Here is a 15,440-nt window from a genome sequence, read left to right as displayed (position 1 = left end):
GGCAAGCCAAACAAATCATCTTGGCTTCCATGGCACTGTGCTGATTCAGACCAACTCATCATCTGGCCTTATGTAGTTCTTGATTCATTAATTTTTGTTGTGCTTTTATGAATAATGAATAAGCATCTTTGGCGGCAGATAGGCAGCATGTGTTACATTGAAATAAATACAAATAAATTAAAGCAATTAAGTACTTGTTCTTTTAGTACTGAGTTCATATAATTATCGCTCATCAGGAAATTCTAAGAGAAGCAATTTGAAACAAATGTTGCTTATACTAATGTTTAATATTTAGACTGCTGGGTCAACAGAAAGTTACAAAAGTCATTTACAATGGCCTAATTGAAGCCTCTGAAAAACATATTTATACTCAATGGTGCGCCTCTTTTTCATCTAATGGTCTCACTGATATATAGATTTCCTATTTGATCAGTGCATCTGGCCCCAGAGGCTTCATGATTTGCAAATCACAACCTACTAATAAGCACCCTGCAGCTTGTTTGTTAAACAGATCAGTGCTGGCAGGCACCCAAAAACTCTAGCCTTAGAAACTTAGAGCTCTTTAACTTACCCAGCCTATTGTGTGGCAAGAAAGACAATAAACTATGAATCTCATAAATGCTGAGCAATTAAATGTAACTTAGTAATACAGCTGTGGTAACAGACTGCTTAATTCAATCTAACAGATATCTCATTTCTCCTTTGTCATCTTTTGCTAAAAAACCAATCAAACAACCGTAAGCAGTTTGTGTACATACTAATGGTGGAAATTTCCTTGTAAACAAAATGGTGGCTGCCTACTAAGAGAAATCCATCACCTAAGTGGCAGCAGGCTTTTGCTTTTATGGTCAGCAACCAAAGCATCCATGTAGGCTTGGGTTTTTTATTTGGCACATTGAGATGATTTTTTTCCTTGACAGAAGCTCACTGTTGTGATTGGAACCCTGCATTGTGATGCTATAAACACAGAGTTGCTGGCTTCAGGGAATTCATCTTCAGAGGAGGCAGTTTTCCATTGAAAATAGAGAGCCGTAAAATCACTTTGGCTAGCCGGACACCGTAACTTTATATTAGAGAAATGATGCTGTCGCTAGGTTTGTAGTATGTTCCTAGGCCCACTGGACCAGACAGCCTTGGTAGCACATGGGCTACAATGGAAGTGAAGCAGTCCTGTCCCTACAAGATCCCTATAGAAGATGGTCCCTATTACTACTGTGGAAGCCAGGGTGGACAATCTATGGGAGCAAGAGGCTCATGAGACCATGTAGAGGTTTGAGAAGAGGGAGACTTTTTTTCATTGTGGATGGTCAGTTTGGTGTTTCCATTTGAAAGTTACTTTAGAGAAAGAGAAGATTGATGCTGAAAGATGAGGAAATGAGACACATACAGAGAATAGTAAAGCCCAGAGAGACTTGCATCCTTCCACCACACAAGTCCAGCCCATTAACATCCACAAAAAACATGAATACCCAACTCTTAAACTGCCTGGCTGCTGCGTACCTAAGGAACAAAAAGTATGTTCTAAAGTCTAAAAAAGGAAGCCCATTTTAAGGACCAAGCACTGGCTATTATTATGGACAAGTAAGTAAACATGTTACTCCTGCAGGAGCCAGCTCTGCATTGGATGGAGGTCCCATGGAGAAGGGATGCAAAAAAGGCTTTGCAGACATGGGTGGCAAGTTTGTAGAAATTTTGGTGGTGCCCAGAACCCGCCCCCCAACTCCACCCCCCAAACTCCGCCCCCACCTGCCTAAGGCTCTGGGAGGGGGCTCGGCGGGGGGGGGTCTAGGGTGCAGATCCTGGGCTGGGGATTAGGGTGCAGGAGAGGTGCAGGGTTCAGGCTTTGGGATGGAGTTTGGGTGCTGGGTGCAGGCTCTGGGCTGGGGCAGGGGGTGGGTGTGCAGGAGGGGGTGAAGGGTGCAGGCTTTGGGATGGAGTTTGGGGTTGGGAAGGGGTGTATGGGAAGGGGTGCACCTTCTGGGGAGGGAGTTTGGGGATAGGAGGGAGTACAGGGGTGAGGGCTGTGGGGCTGAGGATGAGGGATTCATGATGCAGGAGAGGGCTCAGGGCTGGGGCAGAGGATTAGGGTGCAGGGGGCTGAGGGCTCTGGCTGGTGCTGAGGTGTTCATGATGCAGGAGGGGGCTCAGGGCAGAGGGTTGGGGTGTGGGGTGAGGGCTGTGGGGCTGAGGATGAGGGGTTCATGAAGTGCGGGGGCTAAGGGCTGGGGCAGAGGATTAGGGTGCAGGGGGATGAGGGGTTCATGATGCGGGGGCGCTCAGGGCTGGGGCTGAGGATTAGGGTGTGGGGGGATGAGGGCTCTGGCTGGGGCTGAGGATTAGGGTGCAGGGGGATGAGGGGTTCATGTTGCGTGGGGGACTCAGGGCTGGGGCAGAGGATTAAGGTGCAGGGGGATGAGGGCTCTGGCTGGGGCAGAGGATCAGGGTGTGGGGGGGTGAGGACTCTGGCTGGGGCTGAGGGGTTTGGGGCGTTGGGGAGGCTGAGGGCAAGGGCGGAAGGGCAGGGTAAGGACAGCCTGCCTTGCCATTAGTGAATGGCAGGCGCTAGGACCCTGCGGCAGCAGACAGCAGTTCTGCCAGGAGCCGATCTCCGGCAGCACAGAGCAGGCAGGGGAGAGGCGCCGCGCTGCTTTTTGTCAGGCAGGGACGTGGCGCGGTGGGGGGTGGGGGACACGCAGAGGGGGGTGTGGCAGGCGGGGGCTGGGACCTGCTCCAGGCAGGGACGCAGCGGGGCGGTTATATACACCTACGGTGCCCGATCCAGGCAGGGCCGGGGGAGAGACCCAGCTCCAAATATTGCTGGAGCAGGGCCCCCAGCCCTGAATATTCCTGGAGCCTGGGCACCGTAGGTGTATATAACCTGCCGCCTATGTTTGCAGATGCTCCACAGATGTCAAGCTGCTTTGGGGGAGGACTCCTGGAAGAGATGAGCTTTGTCTCCCACCCATCCTGCTGTGCTCACATCTCCATGCAGGGCCCATTAGAGTTAACCCCTCCTGGGTTTCCTTCCCTCCCTCTCTACCACCCAGAAAGCCACTACAAGCTACCTTCCTGGCATTAGATTAGCCCTGCCTGTTCCTCCTCAGTTGGGCTCTAGCCTCAGTCTGCCTTTCAAGCCTTAGTGTTCCCCTTCCCGCCCCCCCCCCCCATGCAGCCTATCAGGTTAATTGACCTAATTTAATCTGCTCTGCATTGTGTGGGGGTGGACACTCCAAAGTAGGGCTTTCAGAGAACTGTTGTGGAAAAGAGAAAGGGCAGAGACAGGAAGTGGAACTGGCCTTGCACTCCACATCTACCTAAGACATTGGGGTGGAAAGGAGAAGCTAAGGAATGTAGGGGTTGTCTCTTCTCCAGCCTATCATGTGGGAGGCCTCCCACAACTCCATTTCAAAAGGAGGGTGGGTGGGAGGGAGGGCGATAGGAAAAAAATCTAGCTCAAAACTAACATGCGTCTCTGTGCCTCTGGGACCCATGATGGATGCTCTAACAACGATCGTGGAGGAATGGTAGGGATGTGCTAAGTGCCAGCTCTATTTTGAGAGTGATTTATCATTGTTAACAAAGTCGCTTTCCAGACTGGGTTAGCATTCTGCTGGTTGTTTGGTCAGGATTTGCATGATGGACTCTTTGCAGAGAAGCAACTGTGTTGTTTTCAGCCAGTATGAAGATAGAGCCTTCCACTGCTATACAGCTCTGTATTGGAAAGGAGAAGGGGAAAATTAAATGGTTATCCATATTCACATGAACTACCCAGGCTACATTTTACACTAGATCATCAAAATAATTGCAGTGTCTGTTTCAAGATTTAGGCTATGAAACAGTGCACTATTGTACCTAATCTTAACACAGACAATTACAAGAGACATTTATTTTTCATGCCAGATCCCAGAATGCTTATATAGAAACCTATAAACACATATACATGGTATTTCTATTCATGCCTCTTGGTTTGTATTGTATTGGTCTTTATGGGAAGAGTAGACACATTATTTCATTAATCCTATGTTTTGGGGGGAACTAGGTACTGTTGTATCTTAGGTCACTAGCATTCCTTCCTCTGGAGATCTAAGCTGAAATTCTCATTAGGTCACAAGTTAACATTTCAGTCTGAATCTCTGGATGTTTGTATGCATCAAAAAAACAGACAACCCACTAACACCACTGGCAATTTCTGTTCAAGAATTTCCAGGACTGAAACAAGGACGGTGAAGCATTGGTAGAACCCTCCAGGGTACTTACTTTGTATTCACACACTGCTCCACCACTTTATTTCAAATCCTGACCTCGAGAAGGACCAGGTAGCTGAAGTTCCATGTTCATTTAGTCCTCACCTTCCTAGCTAATGATGTAAACAGAATTGCCCGTTAGTGCCATTTGGGTGGCAGTTTTGTGATACAGATATTGTCTACTGAGAACTGCACAGAAACCATCTAACAGCAATCAACTGGTAACAAAGTCTAGTTACTACTAACCTGGGTTGGATTCAAACCCAGTAACGCAGAAGTGAAAGTCACAATAACCAATACTAATTCCGTGAGCCATCAAGTCCTGGCTCTTTCTGATATTGCTGATCACAGCTTTCTTTAGACTACCAGTATCTTTGCTGTAATCTTGTCATTTTTATATAAAACAAATAATTTGTAGTGTTTTCATACTTCATATGAAATATTCAATCAATAATTCTCATTGTTTGAATTTTACAGTGCCAGACATGAAAGAGAAACAAGTAATCCATTACTTTGTTTGAAAGCCAGAAGCACATAATGTTTATTAATAAAGAGCATGGTTTACATAGATTTTACTATTATTGACCATAAAATTGTGTATATTACAAACAAGGGTGAAATTACCAACTAATTAACCTGTTTAATGGAATATATAAATCTAGGTTCTTTACAAACCTTAAGGGTCTTATTCATTAAATAGGTACATATGCAGTTTTTATGCTGAAACGGGGAATTTTGATACATAACTCAAGGTTAAATTGCACTCCTTCAGATTCACAAAACCCAACAGCTTCATGTTCCAGTTCTTTAACCTTTAGGAAAGGAATCAATTAAAAAATGAAGGAGCATCTACACCAGCCAGAGAACTTTAATATTTATTTCTGGGTGTATTTAACCAAACCCTTCAGAAATGCAGCAGAAGAGCAGTGGTATTTGCAGTATTCCTAGCTCCTTCTTCCTCTTGGTTTAGAACACAGTTAACTCTTAAGAGAGGAACGGCTATATTTTCTGTCCTCGGCCTCTTATAGCACCGTCCAGATGTGGCAGACACACTAGGACTGATTATTTGAATGACTTGGGCCTGATTCAATAGTCCTCCTCTCTTCAGCAAAACACTTAAACATGTTCCCAAGTCCCACTGAAGCCAATGAGACTGGTGCACACGCTTAAATACTTTGCTGAATAGAGGCCTCCATCACAGAAGGCAGAATTTGTTCCACTAGTGCAACTGCATTGGCTTAGTTCAAGTGTCTGGGTGTAGCTGAGGGTAAAGTTTGGCCCATTGCATGGCATGACATTAGTAGGACTATCAAGCGATTGAAAAAATTAATCACGATTAATTGCGCTGTTAAACAATAACAGATACCGTTTATTTAAATATTTTAGATGTTTTCTACATTTTCAAATATGTTGATTTCAAGTACAACACAGCCGCTCACTTTATATTTATTTTTGGTTACAAATATTTGCACTGTAAGAAACAAAAGAAATGGTATTTTTCAATTCACCTCATACAAGTGCTGCAGTGCAGTCTCTATCACGAAAGTTGAACTTACAAATGTAGAATTATGTACAAAAAATAACAGCATTCAGAAATAAAACAATGTGAAATTTTAGAGCCTACAAGTCCACTCAGTCCTGCTCAGGAGTGAAAATAAAGCCAAAGACCAGTACGGGGGCCGACTCCGGCCCCCAGAAGGGACGGGGCCTCGGATGGAAGGGGAAGGGCTGGGGATCAGCGTCCCCAAGCCAGCCCTTCCACGCTGCCTGGCCCACGCCGCCCGGGGCTCCGGCGGTGATTTAAAGGGCCCAGGGCTCTGGCCGCTGCCGCAGTAGTGGCAACCAGTGCCACAGGCCCTTTTAAATTGCCAGCCCCGGGGCTGCTGCTCCTTTTGCCCACCCCCTCAGCCACCAAAGGGCAATGACATTAAAGCGCTTTAAGCGGGGACCTTTGCCGTGGCAGCACTTTAACATCGATGCCCCTTTTGCACCCCAACCACCCACCCCGTCAGCGGCCCTGCCAGTAGGGACCCAGCAGGGCCGCCGACAGGGGGCGCAAAAAGGACAGCAACATTACAGCACTGCCACAGCAGCGCTTTAAAGTCTGCTGGGTATGGGTGGTACTGGCAGCCACCTTTTACCGGTACGCCATACTGGCCCGTACCAGCTTATTTTCACCCCTGGCCCTACTTATTCAACCAATCGCTCAGACAAACAAGTTTGGTTACAATTTTAAGGAGATAATGCGGCTTCTTGTTTACAATGTCACCTGAAAGTGAGAACAGGCGTTCGCAAGGCACTGTTGTAGCTGGTGTCGCAAGATATTTATATGCCAGATGTGCTAAAGATTCATGTGTCCCTTCATGGTTCAACCGCCATTCCAGAGGACATGCATCCATGCTGATGATGGGTTCTATTTGATAACAATCCAAAGCAGTGTGGACCGACACATGTTCGTTTTCATCATCTGAGGCAGGTGCCACTAGCAGAAGGTTGATTTTCTTTTTTGGTGGTTTGGGTTCTGTAGTTTCCACATCGGAGTGTTGTTTTTTTAAGATTTCTGAAAGCATGCTCCACACCTCGTCCCTCTCAGATTTTGGAAGGCACGTCAGATTATTAAACATTGGATCCAGTGCTGTAGCTATTTTTAGAAATCTCACATTAGTACCTTATTTGCGTTTTGTCAAATCTGCTGTGAAAGTGTTCTTAAAACGAACAACATGTTCTGGGTCATCATCCAAGACTGCTATAACATGAAATATATGCAGAATGCAGGTAAAACAGAGTAGGAGACAATTCTCCCCCCAAGGAGTTCAGTCACAAATTTAATTAACACATTTTTTAACAAGCATCGTCAGCATGGAAGCATGTCCTCTGGAATGGTGGCCAAAGCATGAACGGGCATACAAAGGTTTAGCATATCTGGCATGTAAATATCTTGCACCCCTGGCTACAAAAGTGCCATGCGAATGCCTGTTCTCACTTTCAAGTGACATTGTAAACAAGAAGTAGGCAGCATTATCTCCTGCAAGCTGTAACCAAACTTCTTTGTCTTAGCAATTGGCTGAACAAGAAGTAGGACTGAGTGGACTTGTAGGCTCTAAAGTTTTACATTGTTTTGTTTTTGAGTGCAGTTATGTAAAAAAAAAACAACCCAGCATTTGTAAGTTACACTTTCACAATAAAGAGATTGCACTACAGTACTTGTATGAGGTAAATTGAAAAATACTATTTATTTTATCATTTTTACAGTGCAAATATTTGTAATAAAAATAATATAAAGTGAGTACTGTACACTTTGTATTCTGTGTTATAATAGAAATCAATATATTTGAAAATGTCAAAAAATATCCACAAATATTTAATACATTTCCAGTTGGTATTCTATTGTTTAACCGTGCAATTAATCATGATTAATTTTTTAAATTGTGATTAATTTTTTGAGTTAATTGCATGAGTTAACTGCGATTAATCAACAGCCCTAATTATCAGTGACATGGAGGTACAAGATGGATGACTAAAACAATTAGCATTGGACCTGATCTCACAATAAGCATTTTTCCTGGGTGAGCACTAAGTTCAAGTAAAGGATCAGGCCCATTATTTTTTAGAACTTTGCATGATTTGGTAAAACATTTCTTTTTCCTTCGATCTGACTCAGGTCCTGATCCAAAGCCAACTGAAGTCAACAGTAGCCTTCCCATTGGCCGAGGAAGGCCTGGTTAATCCGAGTTTGTGTGAGCTACCTGTGGCTAGTAAGAAAATTCCCACTGGCTTCAGTGGGCTTTGGATCAGGCCCTTAGTGAGTAAAATGGGAACTAGAGGGTTAGGGCCCTTTTCAATTTTGTTTTAACTTTTGTTTGTTAAAAGTAATGTTATCTAAACTAAGCATATGAGAGTGTATATCACTTAAATAGCTAAGATGCTATAACCACCACTATAGTGAATGCGTCACTATAAGTAAGATAACAAGCCAAAATATTATACCACCATACAAGCAAGATAACATGACATGACACTGTAATGCTCCTGTAATTGCAGATTGTGGATTTGCTTTGTTTTAATGTCAGAATTTAGATTCAATTCTGGTTTTAACAAAATCGAGCTATAGGATTTGTGTTCAGGAAATTTGTGTTTAGAAAACCTTTTGGGGTCTATCTCATCTAAATTCCAATGCTTAGAGTTTAGATTCGACATTTGTTAGCCTTTGAGGTGGATACGTTCCTTTTATTTAAAGTTTAATGCTGCCCTCCTCTGAATATAATGGAATATTACAACCACTTTTCCTGATTATTCTGAATTCTCAGAAATCAGGCAAAAACTAGAGTCGGAGTTCAAGAAGAAAAATATTTTTAATCTCATGTTTAAATTGTCAACTATAAAAATGTCTCATTAATAAAAGCAGATTAAACATCAACAGGGAAAGTGGTTAAGACATTTTGCTTCCATTTTCAAGGTCTTTCACAGCCTATCCTTCCCCAACCTACACTATGGACTCATAGGTTATTTCAGTGTTTACTCTCACCTCCACGCTCCCAGCCTTCATTCCCCCACTTGTTAAATTTTCATACAACCAAAAATCTTTGTGTTTTTTCCCCATGCTGACACTCCCATGTAGGAGGAGCTCCCTGTAAACATCTGCAAATCCACCTCATTGTTGTCCTTCAAATCTCTTCTTAAATCTTTGCTGGGATACTTATAAACAATCTTGACAACAATTAGGCAGCTGGTGCACTGAGACCACTGCCTACCCAATATTGCCTCATTGTTTCCTGGTACTCTCCTGTCTGTCTCCACCTGCTGGGTTTTTTTAATCTCCTGTGTAGATTGTAAACTCTTTGGGGTAGAGACCATCTTCTTGTTCCACATTTGTACAGCACCTAGTACCTTACTATGAATGATGAGCAGTTACACAAACTGACCTATTTACTTCAGCTGGACTACTTGTGTGAGAAACTGCCCCCTAGTTGGAGTAATGGTCATAAATATGTTTGGATAACTAACTGATATAAAACCACAAGGGAATATGGGAGATGACAGAGAGCATGAGGAGAGAACTGTGGGATCCCTTCCTGGAAGGAGTAAACAAGCCATGTAGATGAAAAAGAGCATTTCAGTTTAGTTTAGCAATAGGCCTACATCACAAAATTGAATCCAGTTTCTGTTTGGGATTTCAATTGTCCCCTAAAGTTTGGCATAGTCAGAACTGGGGTTCAGGTTCAGTTCATTATAGAAAGGTTCAAATTGTGAAATTCAAGTTTAGGTTGTATCAAGATTTCAAGCCCGTCACCCTCCAAAATTTCAGAGTTGTTCAGCTCTATGGGTCCAATTTCACTCCCTCTTTAGTTAGTTTTCTACCCCATGCAGCTCATATAATTTTTGGAGTGGGGGGGTGAATAAAAGTGCATTTATATTTCTTCACTAAGATGTTACCTTGAAGGTTTTATTTTTTTAATGAAGACTAGGATAGTACCAGTTCTCACAGATCTGCACAAACTTTTCTTTTAGTTCACAGCTGTTTTCACACCCTCCAAGGATTGCTTTGAGTTTCATATTCAAACAAACTGATAATCAGCCAAAAAAACTCCACCAAGTTTGTTAGGTCATGGGTCACATTATCTGGGAGCTATTCATAGACAGCACAAGCATTTTCCTTTTAGTCAGCCCAGGTTAAATCAACCCACAAGCACCCAACGCTCAGAACTCTCCTCTCCGCACATGTACGGAGCACATACAGGATCAGACCTTTAGAGTAATTTTAGACCAGTAGAAATATAGGGAAGTGCATTTCACATGAATTTTGCAGAAATCAAATGCCCCTTGCAACTAGAAGCAGGGAGCTCAGCAAAGCCCGTTATTCCAAAGGAGGTTACTGGTAATCAAAAGACAGTACTAGGCAATGGTACATGCTGCTTAAATAAACTCTTCATATGACTGTCTGAAAACAGGCTAGTGTGTCATTTCTTAGAGCTCCTGGAAGGAAGCTGAAGTTGTGTATCACCTGCAATGGTGATTTCTGAAGTCACTTGGAATAAAGTGACCACATCAAGAGCTGGCCAAGTTTTACCATATCCCAAAGGGCACCGGATAGTGTGGTTACATGTTCAAAGTTTTGCCTGGCTAGTTAGGTATGCAACGATCCCGAATGTGGTTTCTGTCCATGCAAATGAACACACCAACAAAATCGGCAGGGGTGGTTTTAGAGGCAGGGCTGGCACAGATTGCTTGGCATCGTATGACACTGCTTCCCCGAGGAGGCGAGGGCAAGAAGTGTCGGATTCAATTATATTGTGTAAAAGGAGAAACGCATGGAGCCCTGGGGAGGACAACAACCCTGCACTAAACCGTAAAATGAGAGCGCGGCAGGGGAGAGGTATGAGAGTTAGTGGTCCAAGAGTAATTCTAGGAGCCAGGGACTCCGAGATTAGACTGGAACTCCTGAGTGCCAATCCTAGCTGGAATTCATTTGCAAACTGGACACCATCAAATTAGGCCTAAATAAAGACTGGGAGTGGATGGGTCACTACAAAAACCTCGTTATCTCTAGCTTGCTTCTTGCTTGCATATATAAACCTGCCCCTGGAAATTTCCACCACTTGCATCTGAAGAAGTGGGTATTCACCCACGAAAGCTCATGCTGCAGAATGTCTGTTAGTCTATAAGGTGCCACAGGATTCTTTGTTGCTTTTACAAAAACTAATTTCCCCCTGCTGATACTCACACTTTCTTGTCAACTGTTTGAAATGAGCCACCTTGATTACATTGGCCTCATTAGTATTCAGCCCTTCTTGTCAACTGTTGAGAATAGGCCACTTCCACCTTAATTGAATTGACTCGTTAGCACTGACCTCCCACTTGGTAAGGCAATGCCCATCTTTTAATGTTCTGTGTATTTATACCTGCCTCTGTATTTTCCACTCCATGCATCTGATGAAGTGGGTTTTAGCCCACAAAAGCTTATGCCTAAATACATTTGTTAGTCTCTATAAGGTGCCACAAGGACTCCTCCTTGTTTTTGCTGATACAGACTAACACGGCTACCGCTCTGTATCCTAGCACTAACACCAACTCCTTCTCTGGAGGGACCGACTCCTGGATAAGTCACTCAGGGAGACCTATACATGTGTCTACACACAGAGCCATTCAGGAACAGCTACTGAGCTTTACGTTCACACACGACCTTGATCAAATCTAATTAACAAATGACAATTTTTGGTGACCAATTTTGATGCTGAAAATTTGGGGTTAGGATAGGAGGACAACAAAATGCGCTTGAAATTTTTTGACAAAGGCTAGTATGTATAATAGAAAATAATGTTCACCTGTAGGGGGCCAGAATGGTTAACTTGGCCAAGACTTTTTACAGATTATCAAAATGCTTGCATGCAGGGATTTTATGATCCTGCATCTCCCAAACGAACCAATATTCTGATGATGATCTGGACATCCCTTTAAGGCTGAGAAGGCTGTAATATACCCACTGTGCTGGATTTCCTCCCGTCTTTGCTTAGTACAGGAATGTGAGCAGGATCTCTGTGGAAATAATTATTCATACTCTAACAGCTGCTGTGGATATATTTAGAACATAAATAGAAGTTATTAAAGCCCCTGTGCTATGTTGGCTCTGGTGGGGTGGTTAAATAATTCACCATCAGATTAAAGAGCTGATTTGGCAGCCTCTAGCACGAAGGGAAATTGCTGAGCTATTGCCACTGTGATTTTTCTCTTCCAGTAGGATTAATTATAAAAGTCCCAAACAAACTGCCTTTGGAGACAATGGAAGTTTCATTTGATCCCAAAATCAGCCTGGGGATCTGGGCTGAGATATTCAAAGCCACTTATGGGATATGGGCATCTAAATTCCACTAAAATTAACTGGACCCGGGCAACCAAACCCTGTAGGTGGCTTTGAAAACCCCAGCCTTGAATTTTAACATTGATTTTTTCAGCTCTCCTACACAGGGACGTCCCTAGCCATTTGGGTGCCCTATGCAGCCCCCCCGTAGGAGGGCTGTGTGGGGCCCCAAGCCTCTCCCCCCCCAGGGTCTGGGAGGCAGGAGCTGTGGGGAGCCACTTTTGGGGACCCCACAGGCCTAGAGGATTAGCAGGGGGCTGGGAGCAGCCCGCTCCGCTTCCCTCACCCCAGCCATGTCGCTCGGGGGAGCGGGCTTGGGGGAAGTGATCCCCCGCTCACCAGCCGTGGTGGGAAGCACAGCAGCCCAGCCCCAGGCCTCAGCCTGCTCTACTCCTCCAGCTCCCAGCCGCGGCGCTCTGCTTCCCGCCGCCGGTGAGACCCGGGAGCGGGCCTTTCCCCAACCCAAGTGACATGGCTGGGGCTGAGGCAAGGGAAGCAGAGCGGGCTGGGGCCGTGTCTCTCCGCTTCCTGCCGCCGGTGAGTGCGGGGTCACTGGGGGAAAAGGTGGAATGGGGGCGGGCCAGGGGCAGAGCAGAGGAGAAGGGTAAGAGGCAGGGCAGAGGGAGTTGTCCGGGGCCCCACACCCCCCAAGGGGGCCAGGGCTGGTGCTGCTGCATATGCAGCATGCAGCTGCCTAGGGCACCGTGAAATTTAGGGCCTCAAATTTCATGGTGCCCTAGGCAGCTGTGTTTGCTGCATATGCCTAAGGACGGCCCTGCTCCTACATCTTTAGCAGGAGATAGAAAAGAAATAAGCAGAGGCTCTAACTTGAACTCGTCTTTTTTGTAAAGAGAAGCTAGGCCACAATGACACGTGCAAACTTACAGATCCATATAAACTATCTAACAGGTCCACCTATGTAACTTCCAGCCAGGAGCAGTCGAGCAGAGAACTACTGATCCGATGAGGAGCCTTAATATGAGTGCCATAGGCCAGATATCAGGTGGCTTTTATTATATCACTCTGTGTGGTCCCACATTTAGCTCCATAGCCATGTCGGCAGAGAAACCACAATCACCCTCATTTAGCTCTGATATTAGCCAACAGAACAAACTTATCTTTCAAATGCCTGCTCCATCTCTTTTTGCTAAGTGGTTCCCTTTTATGGTATTTCAAGTAGGATCTTAAATAACATTTCAGGACTGAGATGTTAACCTTTTGCACATGGACAATCCTGGTGCTCGCCTCAAAGAGACAGTGTTCCTTCCTTTTTCTTACTCTGAGTATGTAATAGCAAGCCTCAAAAGCAACTGGACATTGTTTGGTTTAATGCCTGTTAGCACTGCGGTGGTCATCAAGCATTACATCAATTAGTACTATAGTAATTTACATCCTGGAGGAAGCAGATAGGGTCTCATCTTAAAAGTGATTTTTAATTAGAAAAAAAACAACAAAAAATTAGACATGATGGTTTATTTTTAAAATAACAAGGCACAGCAGCAAGTGGTCTGGCCTGCTCAGGAACTGTCTCTCTGTGGTGGTGCAAACAGAGGACATACACTTAGAAAAACAATAGAACAATGTCACTTATGTCTCATGTAACTTCTACTAACAATAGCACTTAGTACTCACAGAGTTACCAATTCTCAAAAGTCTTGCAATACTTGGTGTTTTTCCTTAATGTGCCAGCCCCTGGAGCTACGTGACTATGTGAGATTCTCTGGTTTCATTTAACAAAAAGATTCTAGCCTTCCTGGTTGCTGAGGAAAGATTGAAAATGTGAATTTAAGGTTCAAAAATAAAAAGGCAAATAAAACGAACCCCACATTTATTTTTTTAAAACTCTCCTAACCTGGGGATTTTGGCTCATGATTTTTGAACTTGTAGGGATGGCAATACTGCACCACCATAGCCAACCACTACTCACTAATTCCCACAGTACCCCTGTGAGGAGGATTAGCTCTATTTATGGTAAGGAAAATGGAGGCAGAGAAATTAAGGGCTTAATAACTGGAGAGTTAATTTTAGCTGAAAATTTCATCCAAAACGTTCATTTCTCATTCATCATTTGCAGTTTTTGAAAATGAATGGCTCTTTAAAAAAAAATTCCACTTCAAATGTATAAGCACAAAAATTCCCACGGTGACTAAACTAATCCACAACATTCAGTTAAAAATATTTCTTATTTTGAAAATGGTAAGTGAAAAAATGGTTTAAAATAGTAAAATAAAAATATTTAAACATTTAAGAGATTGATTCAAAATATTCCATGTAGTGATTTTTTGTTTGCTTATTTTTCAGCCAGGACTGATAAATAGGGTGGATAAAAGGAAGCCCGCAATGGAGCTACTCATGAGCAGCCCTCTTGGAGTGCTCTCTCTAGGTTGGAATGACACATGTTGTAACTTGCTAGCTGTATCACTGAGAGTCAGAACGTTCCTCAGCTCTGTAACATCAAATGATAGCTAAGCCCTTCGCAATCACCACAGCCTGCCTCACAACACTCCCATGAGGGACAGAAATGGTAGATGAAACAGACAGAGATTAGTTATTTGGCCAAGAGCACAACAGTGAGTTAGTTGCCGAGCCAGGAATGGAACCTAGTGGTGAAATCCTGGCCCCGCTGAAGTCAAAGGCAGTTTTGCCATCGACTCCAGAGGAGCCAGGATTTCATTCCAGGTCACCCAATCTACAATCCTGTGTATTAAACTCATGACTATCCATCCTCCCTGTGCCACATGGCCCTACATCTGAAAATTAACAGTGCAAACAAGTTACAATTTTTTTTTGTTCCTCTCATTTTTAGCTAGCTTTACAAAGTAGTTAAATACGTAAGCCTCCAGGAGCCCACAGCCTCGATCAGTATCTGCCACGTCTTTTCTGCCTCCCATTAAGACAGCTGACTGGCACCGGAAATCAATGGGAATGTTGCCACTTCCTTTCATGGAAGCAGGATCAGGTCCTAAAACATTTTGCTGGTCTCCTTCATCGCCTGCCAGTGGTTTAAAGAAGCACAGCTAGTGGCAGGAGTGGCTGTTGAAAACAAGGCCAGCGCAGCCACCTACACTCAGCTTTTTAAAAAGTGACTCTTGTTAAAAAGGTTTCCTTAAGAGTTAATGGTACTCCTTGTTCTTTTTGCTGGTTTAAACTATGAAATTCACTATTTTAATACTGTGGTTTTTCCTGAAATGTAACCTTAGACTAATTTTAAATGCTTATGAATGGATTTCCTGTTTAGAAAGTAATATTTTATAGCTGCAATAAATCTCTCCAGGGTGTGTATTATGTTCCATAATGGCACATCTTGCCAGTAAGCAGCACTCCAGTCACCAAGATGCAAT

General features: G+C 43.9%; 1 protein-coding gene across 3 annotated transcripts in view; it reads right to left on the bottom strand.

Annotated features, from left to right (window-relative positions):
* Positions 1-3,210: 3,210 nt before the first annotated feature.
* Positions 3,211-15,440, bottom strand: part of FTCDNL1 (formiminotransferase cyclodeaminase N-terminal like) — a 110,562-nt gene continuing 98,332 nt past the window's right edge. For 2 of the 3 annotated variants that reach the window (XR_005586308.1, XR_005586309.1), the window contains 2 exons: positions 4,258-4,357; positions 3,211-3,711 (listed from right to left, as the gene is read on the bottom strand). The gene's annotated coding sequence lies outside the window, so the exon portion shown is untranslated. The remainder of the gene's footprint in view (positions 3,712-4,257; positions 4,358-15,440) is intronic. The other variant, XM_039495269.1, reaches the window with a different exon arrangement.

Source organism: Mauremys reevesii, linkage group 11 (genome assembly GCF_016161935.1).
Source record: "Mauremys reevesii isolate NIE-2019 linkage group 11, ASM1616193v1, whole genome shotgun sequence".
In the NCBI taxonomy this organism is placed as follows: Eukaryota; Metazoa; Chordata; order Testudines; family Geoemydidae; genus Mauremys; species Mauremys reevesii.
Note: the sequence above shows the minus strand (reverse complement) of the source record. Positions and strands in the feature narration are given on the sequence as shown.